This window comes from Dermacentor andersoni, chromosome 11, assembly GCF_023375885.2.
Source record: "Dermacentor andersoni chromosome 11, qqDerAnde1_hic_scaffold, whole genome shotgun sequence".
NCBI classification, from domain to species: domain Eukaryota; kingdom Metazoa; phylum Arthropoda; class Arachnida; order Ixodida; family Ixodidae; genus Dermacentor; species Dermacentor andersoni.
In genome coordinates this window covers 115,329,781-115,341,810 of record NC_092824.1, presented here as the reverse complement: position 1 = coordinate 115,341,810, position 12,030 = coordinate 115,329,781, and the positions used below count along the sequence as shown (strand labels likewise).

The 12,030-nt window shown below is 48.3% G+C and overlaps 1 protein-coding gene across 2 annotated transcripts in view; it reads right to left on the bottom strand.

Annotated features, from left to right (window-relative positions):
• Positions 1-12,030, bottom strand: part of LOC126539541 (uncharacterized) — a 158,409-nt gene that overhangs the window by 14,855 nt on the left and 131,524 nt on the right. The window lies entirely within an intron of this gene.

The following is a 12,030-nucleotide window of genomic DNA, read 5'->3' as shown; positions in this document are numbered from 1 at the left end:
TAGTGGCTCGATGCCCGTCCCATATTGAAGCACAGGTTAAAGCGCGCGCAAGGCGGAGGGGGGAGCGAGGGGAAGCGGGGCAGCGCGCGTCGCGTACTTTAGCCCAGCCGTGCAGCTCGCACCCTATGTTCTTCAGATACGTTCTTTGCTGAAGTTCGCGTTGCTCTGGCCAGTTGTCTAGGAAAGGTGATGGAGAGGATGGTGCTGACGCGTCTAGAGTGGTATCTAGAACATTACAAGTTATATCCTGACGCTATGGCAGGCTTTCGACGCGGACGCTCTTCTATAGACAACGTCATAGATCTTGTCTCGTCTGTTCAGCACGAAAAAAGCCTCAGGAGACTGTCAGCGGCGATGTTCCTGGATGTTAAAGGCGCATATGACAACGTAACCCATCAAGCCATCCTGGACGCCTTGGGTGATGTCGGCCTCGGCGGCCTTGTATTTCGGTGGATATGCAGCTTCTTGAAGGACAGGTCATTCTTTGTGCAAACAGAGGACGGTGCGTCATCACAACGCAACACCTACCGAGGCGTACCACAAGGCGGAGTCTTGAGCCCCACTCTATTTAACCTGGTGCTCATCGACCTGGTTCACACCCTTCCGGAATCCGTCCATGTGTCAATCTATGCAGACGATATATGCATTTGGTCATCAGGAGCGACGCGTCCTCAGGTGCGCGCCAGACTTCAAAAAGCGGCCACACTAACATCAGGTTATCTTCGAGCACGAGGTCTGGAGCTGTCCTGCGAGAAGTGCTCTATAGTCGCTTTCACGCGTAAAGCAATGAAACCATACGTTATCAGAATTAATGGACAGCCAATTGCCTACGAGAAGACGCACCGCTTTCTAGGAGTGATAATCGATCGAGACCTTTCCTGGAGTACTCATGTCTCCTACCTAAAAAGGAAATTAATCATGATAACCCACTTGCTCAGATTTCTTGCGGGAAAGTCATGGGGTGCGTCTGTGAGTGCGATGCTCCAACTCTATAACGCACTGTTCCTTGGTCTCCTGCGCTATAGCTTACCTGTACTGGGTGGGACCGGCAAGACCAACATCCGTGCCCTCCAATCTGTACAAGCTCAAGCTCTGCGAATTTGCCTTGGTCTTCCCAGATGTGCGTCCACGGCAGCAACAATAGCCATCGCGCATGACCACCCCATCAACACGTATCTTCAAGTCGACACCTTAAGGATGCATATCAGGCACTTCGCCCGACTTCCATCGCATCATCTCGCCTCCCTTCCTGCCGCTCGACCTCGTTCAGCGTTTAGCAAGATTATTGCCGCCAACCATGGAACTTTACCGTTGAACTTCACGCCTGCAGCACGACCATCTCAACCGCTGTGGTGCCTCCATCCACTTCAGGCTCTTCTTGTTATTCCCGGTATTAAAAGGAAAACGGAGATGTCAACTTTTGCCCTCAAACAAACCGTGCTTTCAATGCTACATGAACAGCACAGAGGACGCATCCACGTTTACACAGACGGTTCTGTATCCTCTAATAGTTCAGCTGGAGCAGTGGTGATTCCCGCAGAGTGCGTTACCCTCAAGTTCAAGACATCTCACATCACATCATCGACGGCTGCAGAACTCGCAGCTATCCGTGCTGCTCTGGAGTTTATTGTTCACAAATCATCACATTCATGGTCCATCTTATGTGACTCAAAGGCAGCTCTTCAGTGTCTGATGTCTCCTTTCAACCATGGACCAAATGAGCAACTAGTCGCAGACATCCGACTACTCCACCATCACGCAATCAACAAGGGACACAACATCATCTACCAGTGGATACCGGGCCACTGTGGAATTTCAGGAAATGACAGTGCGGATGACGCTGCCCGGTCGGCTCATGATGGTGCCCAGATTACACCCATACCGCTGTCAAGAACAGATGCAGCCACAAGTCTTCGCTCCCTCGCCCGCGAGCTTACACAGAATCTGTGGAACACCAGTGCATTCACGAATGCACGTCTCCACAAATTGGATCCACGTCTGCAACTCCGCCTACCACCAGGGTTGCCACGAGCGGAAGCAACACTTCTGTGCCGTCTGTGGCTCGGCGTGGCATTCACAAACTCCTATTCATTCCGCATTGGAATGGCCGACAGCCCTACTTGTGACACCTGCGGCTGCGAGGAGACGATTGAACACCTCCTTTGTGACTGTCCCCGTTACGCAGTGCGAAGAAAAGTGCTCGTGACCGCTCTCGCAAAACTGGACAATCGCCCCTTTACAGAGGAAAAAGCTCTAGGACACTGGTCCAGACGGGCTTCGGCACTCAAGGCCTTAAGGGCTTTGTTGAAGTTTTTAAGGACATGCCAATTGTGTGACCGCCTCTGAACGTTGTAGCGCGTAGTTTCGCGTTACTGTGTCAATTTTCTTTTTTTTTTCATTTTTTTTTCTTTTCCTCTTCTTCTTCTTTCTCCTTTCATTCCCTTTACCCCTTTCCCCAGCACAGGGTAGCCAGCCGGGACTTACACTGGCTAACCTCCCTGTCTTTCCTCTCCTTTGTCTCTCTCTCTCTCTTTCGCGTAATCTCATGTTTCGGAGACGGATTGACGGGACAGGCAGCGGAAGCGTTCGCTCCCCTCTGTTTGCGCTCTTTCATCGCGCCAGCAATGTGACAGCGAGTGTCCGCGTTCATTGAGTGAGATCTGTTCCTGTTTTCATGTGCGCGCGCGCGACACATGACACCGCGCTTGCTAATTAATAAGGCAACGTCTACTGTAATTTACAAGGCCGATAAAACCACGAATCTTACTTCATACTTTGCTATCGCTATCAATGCGTCGCTTTTCGGGCGAAACTGCGACTTTTTTTTTTTCACAGGGCATTTGACGCCGACCCCGCCGCAGCACGAAAACCATCGTGGAAATCCTCTCAACAGCTTTGCTGCAAACATCTAAAATCTATTCGCATAGGAATATGACTGAAAGGATTGGCTTATATAGCAAGTTCAAGTCGATTTTGCACACGGCACCGCTCACGTGATCAAAGCATAATGACCAGGAGTTCTGCAACAAAGAAAATAATTTTCTCATTGTTTAGGCATGAAGCCTGAAACTGAAGGCTACAAATTCAGACTTGGCATATACATTTATTTTGATATGCAATTATGACATTGATTATAATAATCGAAGCCACAAACATCTGTGACATGTTAGAGATATGGCGCAAAAGACGCGTCAAGCAAGATTACACGGACCAGTGCAAACACTAAGTATAATTAAATTACTATTTTAAGTAAAACTCTGCGTGATCAGACATAATGGAGGCACATATGACGCAGAAGGGACTTTAGACAAGAGGCTTCAAGAATCAGCACAGAGATTAACTTTCTACTGCAAATATAACATATCAAGCCTCCAAGATTTATCACGTAGTATAATGCTTTCCACTGGTTTGCATTTTGGTGGCGGAACACAATTTTCGTAGGCCGAGTTTATCGTGGAGTTAAAATTCGAGAAAGTTCATAGTGGCCTTTCTTTTTTTCTTCTCCTCAGCCATGTACATGTAAATAAATGTCGGGAATAAAGACTCGGGCACGGTTATCGTGGACGAGAACCACGTCTTAGAGAAATGCCACGAAATATATGTGTGCTCCCTCAGACTGTGTCACCGGACAGTGGGCTTCTTTAAGGCATCCGAGACCGTTTCTTTTTTTTCTTTTCTTTTTCTTTTTTTTTTGCCGCTCAGCATTCTTTTCCCTATTTCATCTATCTCATTGCACATGAGGAGTTACAGAAGGTGTGACTAAAATCCGTTCGCGCAACTTTCTTACAGTACCCGTGCAATTTCTTACTGCGGACTTTGCTAGTAGTACAGATACACTGATCGTTTTGGCTTCGCAGCAAGAAACACCAGCAACTTGCGAAGAAGCCGCGTGGCCGACAAATCTAGGGCAGCGACGTCTCGGTATTTATATATGCCAAGACCTCCCCGGTCGGCGATTCGCGATGCACTGGACACTTATGTAATCCAGCACATCACAAGAAGATAGGCGGCCCGCGGCTGCGAGCATGGCGATATAAAAGCAGGAGCAAAGAAAACAAAAAGGGATCTTCCGTCTCTCCACACGCGCTCCCGATCTTTACTCGATAAGCTGCGAACTTGAAAAACGGGACAAAGCGAGTTTATGGACCACGGCGCCCGGGGGCGCTCTGCGAGAGATAACAGACAGCGGCACCGCCTAGTGGCATGCAAAGGAAAGCCGGGGGGGTGGGGGGGGGGGCGGGGACCCGAGTCGCGTACGCAATGAGACCGACTGGGTCACTCAGAAAACGACGCGGCCAACAGCGACGCCTTTCCTGAGCATCCTCTGCGTATTGCCGTTTTGATTCCCCCGCGCAGACACACGCACGCTGCCACGCGCATGCAACCGAATGCAGAAACGGCCGATCGCGCACACAGAGGAAACTCCGAAGCCAATTGGTCGAACCAGCAGTACATAGCTCGGCGGCGCTGTTACGTGTCACTGGAAAAAACGGTGCCGGGGCGCCACGCGTGCGAGATAACGCGAGATCTGCTCTCGCGTCGCTGGCATTTATAAACGCTCGTGCGCCCAGACCGGTCTTGAGCCGAAATCTTGCGAGTTATTACGGCCGGAAGAGAGAAGGGTTGTCTGGGCTGTTATGGACTGTAAACTGCAGTGTACCGAAGAGACTGGATCTTCATAGCGTGGTGTTTACGAATAATAATAACAATAAAAGGGTAGCGCTCATGCAAGTCATACGAAACGCCCCGATTCACTAATTCCCAGAAGTCGTATGCGAGAGCACTTCAATGGGAGGCCAAACTGAAACGAGAATAGGAAAAGAAAATTCTGACGATAGCCGCCGGCTTAATTCGCATTGCACGGCTCCCACGGCGCGTAGTTCGTGCGCGAAACATTGGTGGTGGAGGTGCGAATCTTCGATCCACGAAGCGACTTGCGACACGCGTGATTCCTGGTCCAGGATTTAATAGGCCAAGTCTCGGCAGCCATCTTGGTTTCGGCGATGCGTGCCTTTCATTTCGTCTCGTCGTGTGCGGAAGGAACTCTTTCTTTTCCTTTTTTTTTCTAAACACGTCCCGAGACAGGCACGTTTCGCGATCACATAGTATAGAGATGCACTGTTGCTGCGCTGCACTGCAGAGCAAACACAACTGGCGCTCTGCGGTGGCTTTCATGCGCGTCGTTTCCGGTGTTGTCGAATCGAATTACTAGGACACAGCACCGTTGCGTGTGATGCGTGAGCAAACAACGTGGTACCAGGCGTCCGCACTTTGTTCTACATCGCGTATTTTCGCATGGCTTGTGGAATCCAGCTGGGCCCCAACTTCTACCGGCACAGAACTACAGACCGGCACATTACCGCACGGCACCCTGCTGCACGCCATCTATCCCGCCAGCTACAACTGCACCTTCTGCTCTGCGCCCGATACCCGCTTACCACGTGATATGGGAGCGTGGGCGCAAAACCAATCGATACCAGCTATCACCGGACTAACCGTCGAGCAGAGGGAGTCTAGGCGGGCAAGGCAGAGTCCTGAAGACCAGCATCGTTTCACGAACAGAGCCAAGCTATCGGATCAGGGCCACGGCATCCATACCTACGCCGACCGCCTCTGAAGATTCTTGTGTCGGCCAGCTTTTATAAACAAAGTTTATTCCTCTTCATCAGACCACCTAGTTCTCTGCCGTCCTTTATTGCGATTTCGTTCCTTTGGCATCCATTCTGCAAGTCTAATCGACTACCGATTGTTCACCCTACATGTCACATTTTCTTTTTCATCTTAATGTAAACTACAATATGTTACCCCCTTGCTGGTGAAGCAGCGCACTGACACGGACACGGTGAGGACACACAAGGAAAGACGACACTCGCTGCACTCGCAACTATTCTATTTCAGAACACATACTTCATATTAATATACCTGCGCACCCTCAGGCGTCAAATATAATCAAGGCAAGATTAAAGGCATTTTTAAAAAATTCATTCGCCCGCGCATACTCGGGCATCAAAGATATGACACCTGCCTATCATGGTGTGCAATCTTATCGTATTTGTTAGACCCCCAACAAAAAATTTTTATTACAGTACAGGCCGTCCAGAAGGCCCATGATACGGCGGTAAGGTTAAACCTTACTGTCCCGACGTGGGAGCCGCCTGCGTCAACCTAAGGGTTGATCTTCAGGATATTAAATAAAGTTCATCATACCATACCATACATACAATTTTATTTTCTCTTCCTTTAGTGTTCTTCCAAAAAGGCAACCTCACCATGGCTTAGAAGTACAGATGGCTGATTGAGACAACCATCTCCCCTCTTGTGAACTTGAAAGTCTTCGATTATTTCCCTGGCCAGCTGATCCTTATGGTGCGATAAAACTGTAGTATCATTGTAAATCGGCCAGGACCCATGGCCAATCCTCCGTAGTGGATACGCGACATGGCATAGGAAGCAAGCAGTGCCCTTTAATGTAGGAATGAGTGTTTCCTCCCAGTGACGTTTTGTGCTCCAAAAAGTTACTATATATATATATATATATCGTGTGTAAGAAAAAAGGAGAATTGTCAAATTTGCTATAAACATTCAAAACCCTCTCCCCTTTGGGGCAACCACATTGGGTTTTAGCAACACGAACGCATGCAGGGCCGTATTCGAGTTCCTTGGTGACGCAAGGAGAATACCTAGTTAATGTACTGATTTATTCATTATTATTTTTAAGAATTCCAATTTACGTTAATTTGCTGATTTATTATTTATTAATTCACAGAATTCCAAATAAACTGATTCAAATTTATTGCCTTCCAACTTGCTCTCCTTTCAAAAACACACGTTTTCCTATAACCGTTTTCCGTTTAACCACCGGCTTCTTGGCCAATCCTCCGTAGCGGGTACGCGCCATGGCATAGGAAGCAAGCAGGCAAGCAGCCACAGGTGAGAGCTGTAACAGCTCAATCCCCACAAGCGGCATTCGTGGCATCCGTATACGGCGTGTACAGTATCTGAAGCTGTTTTCATACAATTTAAATATGCGATGTAAGTGAGATAAAGCGCTTCGCTGAGACCTGTTACGTTGATGTTACAAGTACTGGCATTCACGCACCTGTACGGCGCATTCCGGACTTTGGGCGGATGCCCATTGCAAGTGGTGCGGCTGGACAGCGAACTGGCGAGCGAGTTACCCTTAACACGTACCCACTCCGCTTTGGCACGCCTCGCAAACACTTGTGGTGCCATGGTTATAAGCTCTGTTGATACGTTATCCTAGTATATCAATAGTTCTATTGATAAGAAAGCACGGCCTGTGAGTTAAGCACACAGAGACACATACGAGAGCGCAGGGATCCCGTACGTATACGTCGAGCACGTGAAACTGCGATAAACTTCATTTGCTGGAGTCCTTCCGTGCGTGTCCTAGTGTGCCTCATCGATAGACCTTGTATTCGAGCGTGCATACCCGCACACTATACCCTTCCGTTTCGGAGTAGCCTATCTCGCCGAACTCTTAGGGCAACTCCACTTACAGTAAGCATCTCTCGCTGTATAGTAAATCAACCGCTTTACAAGAATACAACGGCACTCTACTGTATACACCGACAGACAGGGAAGATTTCGGCTGACGATCGTAACGCCCTCGTCATCGCAAACGATGCGCCGAGAGCGCGTCTTCTGCAGAAAAAAAAATATGGGGGTGGGGGGGCATCGAACAAGCAAGAAAGTGGGGGAGGGGGCGTGAGGGCAGAGGGTCCTGTTTGTTCAGCAAAAAAAGACAAAACGGTCCGGGGAGGCACAGACTGGTCATTACCTCGGAAAAGCCGCGCGGCTCCTCCAAGCAGGTCTCACAAGAAAAAAAAGAAAGAAAAAAGCGTGCAGCGCTAGCGAAGCAAGAGGTGACGCCAGACAATCGAAACAGCGAGCTCCAGTGGCGCTTGAGTTCACCACCAAAAACTCACAGAGGAGTTGAATAAGCGAGGGAAGAAACAGCGTCACTTGTTGATACGGAATCGGTGCGACTATGCAGCTTCAAAGACGAGCGTTTGAAGCCATTGGTTTCATTCTGGACAGTGTCGAATTCTGCCATGGCTCCAAATTTGGCCGCGTTCGCCAGCTTGAGCGAATCAGAGAGCACGTGATCATTCCCACACCCTGCCAGCCAATCGGCGCAAGCAAATGGCACATATGATATGTGCGAAATGACGTCACTCTCAACCCGAACAAAGCAAATACCAATGTGGACGGGTTTGCGGTCGCGCTTGGTGCAATTTGTTCGGAAATAAATAAATAAATAAATAAATAAATAAATAAATAAAGTGCAGTCCGCGTCGCCAGAGTGAATGTGGCAGGTGCACGCCACACTGACATATCGGTGCTGCGGTATTCCGGGGCATACATTCAAAAATGAAAACTGCATTTATTTTTTTACAGGCAACTTGCACCTTTTTCTGCCAATTAAATGCAAACATTCTCAATTAGATACTTTACCAGCCTAAATTGGTTTGTACTGCTGCTATCAATTGCCCCTTTTCACAATGTCGGCCATCTCATCTCGCATGCTAACTCTATGGTACATATGGTACAGAAGCAGACGGCATTGCGAAGTTCCGTAATCCTACTGTTCCTACTGTTCCGTAATCAGGCGTTCCTTCGCAAACATTTTTAGCACACAGGAAGGCTATCCCCTGTATTCTCAAGCGATCTCCCGCTGGAATCAATCTCTCCACTCCACAGAGTCGAGCACAGCGCCGTTCCTCGACTGAGGAAGACCGCTACGATTTTTACAAGAATTATCGCGCAATGTCCACGAAGCATAGTGGCCGATTCTGTCAACAGGCGGCGTTGCCATCCACTATCTTTACAGCAACAGCTTGGTAACGCAACCCACCGCCCCGTTCCAAAGGGGACGCTCATAACATCCATCCATCTATTGAGCGGATGAAAAAAGAAAAAGCAGGGAAGAGATTGATAGAACCGGACTCATTGCAAGCGTATAGGTAATAGTACAACATTGACACGTGTACTTGTTAGACGGTGAAACGCGGTCACCCGATGAACAAGTACACTTGACAACATAGTGACAGAGGCTTTAAACGCAGAAGTGAAAAGATCGAGATCAGATAAGCAAAATGCTAGGTAGCCATAGATGCCGTAAAGCCTGATTAAATCAAGCAGGCTAGAGGACGATTTGTATCCGCCCAGTTTCAGAGGGAATGCCACAAACATCATCATTATCATTGAGTCGAGTTGATGTGTTGAGCGGAGGAACGATCTAGAATGATGATGATTTCTGGCATCCCCTTATAAACGGGTCGGTCAGCTAGTATGCATGAGTTAATCATGTATGCTGTACATGTTTTTCATTCTAGCACTTTGTATGCATCTGCTTAGGCTTTTCCTTTTTTTCCGTTCTTTAACACTTCCACGTCTACCTTGGACAGCTACCTATGTCTGATCTGTTCCTATCAGTCTCTTCCCTGACTTTTTAACCAGTACTCGAAACGACTCTTGCTTATCTCGACTGCTGACCGGTTATCCACTTTAAGTCCAAGCGCTTCTAGAAGGTGTACGTTACCTACGGGTTTCGCCCGGTGAATATGCCTAAGCATTTCATTAGGATGTGCTGAGTGGTCTCCGGATTTTTGCTTCAGCAGACACACGCTTTATCTTGTTGCGAAGATTTGCTCCTGCATATCTTATGGCATGTTTAAGGCACGTACTGCCCTTTGTGTTATTGTGCAGATTTTCCCTTCTAATGCCTTTCTTGCCGTTCTTGTAAATCTCCATGTTCTCATTAGTTTCTATTCTTGGCATTCAATTCGCTGTCTCTGTTTCTCTCACTTTCCTTTTGATGATTCCTGGCTGTCTATTTACAATTTCAATTACCCCGTATTTGGTTGCCGACTTTCTTGCCTCCTTGCTCCGTTCTGCGACCACGCCTTTGAGGTACAGATACTTGTGCAATTTAACAGCCCGTTTATTTTCATCCGCGTTCCTGCTTCTTTCTTCGACTAATAAGAAAGTAGATCGTAGCGTCACTCCTCGATAGAAGTGGTCCCTGCGAGTTAAGATCATCCGTGGCAGTTCTCGAGAAATTATGGTGTCTTTATCTGTCGAGAAGAGGCGTTGTGCTCGACTCGGTGGAGTCGAGAAAGAGCTTCGAGTCGAGGATCATTTGAGAACACGGGGTGTTAGAGTCTCTACTTTCTGCTGACACGCGGTGACAGAGAGTAGCTACCCACCCCGAGCGCTTGGTATCCTTCGAAACGCAGCCACGGCAAAGTGAAACGTGTGCACGCTGCTTTGTTTCGTCATGGCGCTGCTTTCTTTTATTACCTCAACACCTTGTTTTACTCTCTTGCTTGTGTTTTGATGGTTGCGAGAGAGGGAATCCAGTCTTTCGCGGCTACTTCCAAAGGCGGCTCCTGGAAGGACGCCGCTTCGTCCGCATTCCAGAGGCGAGAGCCTCGAGGTATATGAGCAGAAACATAAATATGAAGAAACGCGTTGTTCTCTTCGAGGTTAGAGTAGACGCCCGTTAAAGTAACATCGCATATATAGCGAAAGCCAGCGTGTAGCAAAACGGGAAATCGAGTCAGTCTAAGATTACTCCCTATACGCTCTCTGAAGCAACTGAACAAAAACAGAGAAGAAACAGTTTCGATTGGCTGCTTTGATTTGTAGGCCCGCCACGTACATTCGCCTTAAAATTTTTCTATTCCATTCATCATAACAAAACTGCATATTCCTGCTTCAATACATCCTTGTGTCCCTCCGAATGCATATTAAGTATTACATATTGGCTCAATCGCAGAACTCGAGAAGGCGCTCACTATAATTCTTTTACCGTTCAAGATAATAATTCATTCTCGGCACTTACTGTGCGAGACCGAAGCATAGGTTTGTCTCATGAATAGTCGCAGCCACCTTAAGATCTAATTATGTATTGTGTCTTGCAGATGAATGAATGAAGTGTTAATCACTCGTAACGGTGGCACCGTGGCCATAAAGAAATAAGTAGCTGCGAAAGAAGGGGCACGAGGCATTTTCAAACGTCGCTCGCTACCAGCACTATAGCTTTTGCTGTTCACTTTGTCCATGATGCCACTGTCCGTCGGCGTAGGAGCACCCGTGAAAGAAGGCGGCAAAGAATTGTCAGTTTGCCAGCAAGAAGTTAACACGAAAGCCGTCTGCACTGTTTGGAACCCTAAGTCGAGAACGCTACAGCGGCTTTCTGAAAAGTAATATTTGCCTTGAAAGCTGTTCCACAAAATTGACACAACCTGGATCAGCTGCATGCTTCAACAGAATGAGCCACCGCAATACAAAAAAAAAAAGACGGAAAATAACGGCATAAGAATTACAGTAGGAGTGAACAGCAATCCGGCGTCGACCCTACTAGCATAATTCCAAACTTTGTCCCGGCGAAGTACCGGAATCCAGCGAGGCCTGTCCATAACAGCTAACAGTTATCGCCTGCGTGAACCCCTATCAATGGCTGCCAGCAATTATCGGCAGGCTCACATTGGCGCGAGTTACGTGCACACGTACAAACCAGCAGCCAGTTCCGGTTCCGTTAGCGGCAGGCAGCTACAGTGGCAACCCCCTGGAAACACCCTATTTATTCTAACAACATTCTCAACGTGCATGCGCACGAAATAGGTTGAAAACATTAAAGTCGCCGATTTCCGCCTTCAGAAAACAAAAAAAGGAGTCTTCGAGTTGAAGGCAGGCGGGCGTCGGCGAAAAAAAAATATGAAAGACGAAAACGCGAACACACAACGCTCAGGAGTGTAAATAATGGTTTCGCAGAAAGCGAGCGACGAGTTCCGTTGGGGAGTACACAAGGCCCAACAAGATTGCAGCGGGTCCGGATTGTGCGCTTTAAAGGACGCCGCGCCCGCTCGGCGAGAGCAAGAGCCACCATGACCGCGGGTGCATCTCTCTCGAGTTGGGCGCGCGTGATGAGGTTGTTGCCTCTTGCTGGGCCGCAAGCTGCACGATCAACCGGCCAAAGCCGCTGATCGGCTCCTAACGCGT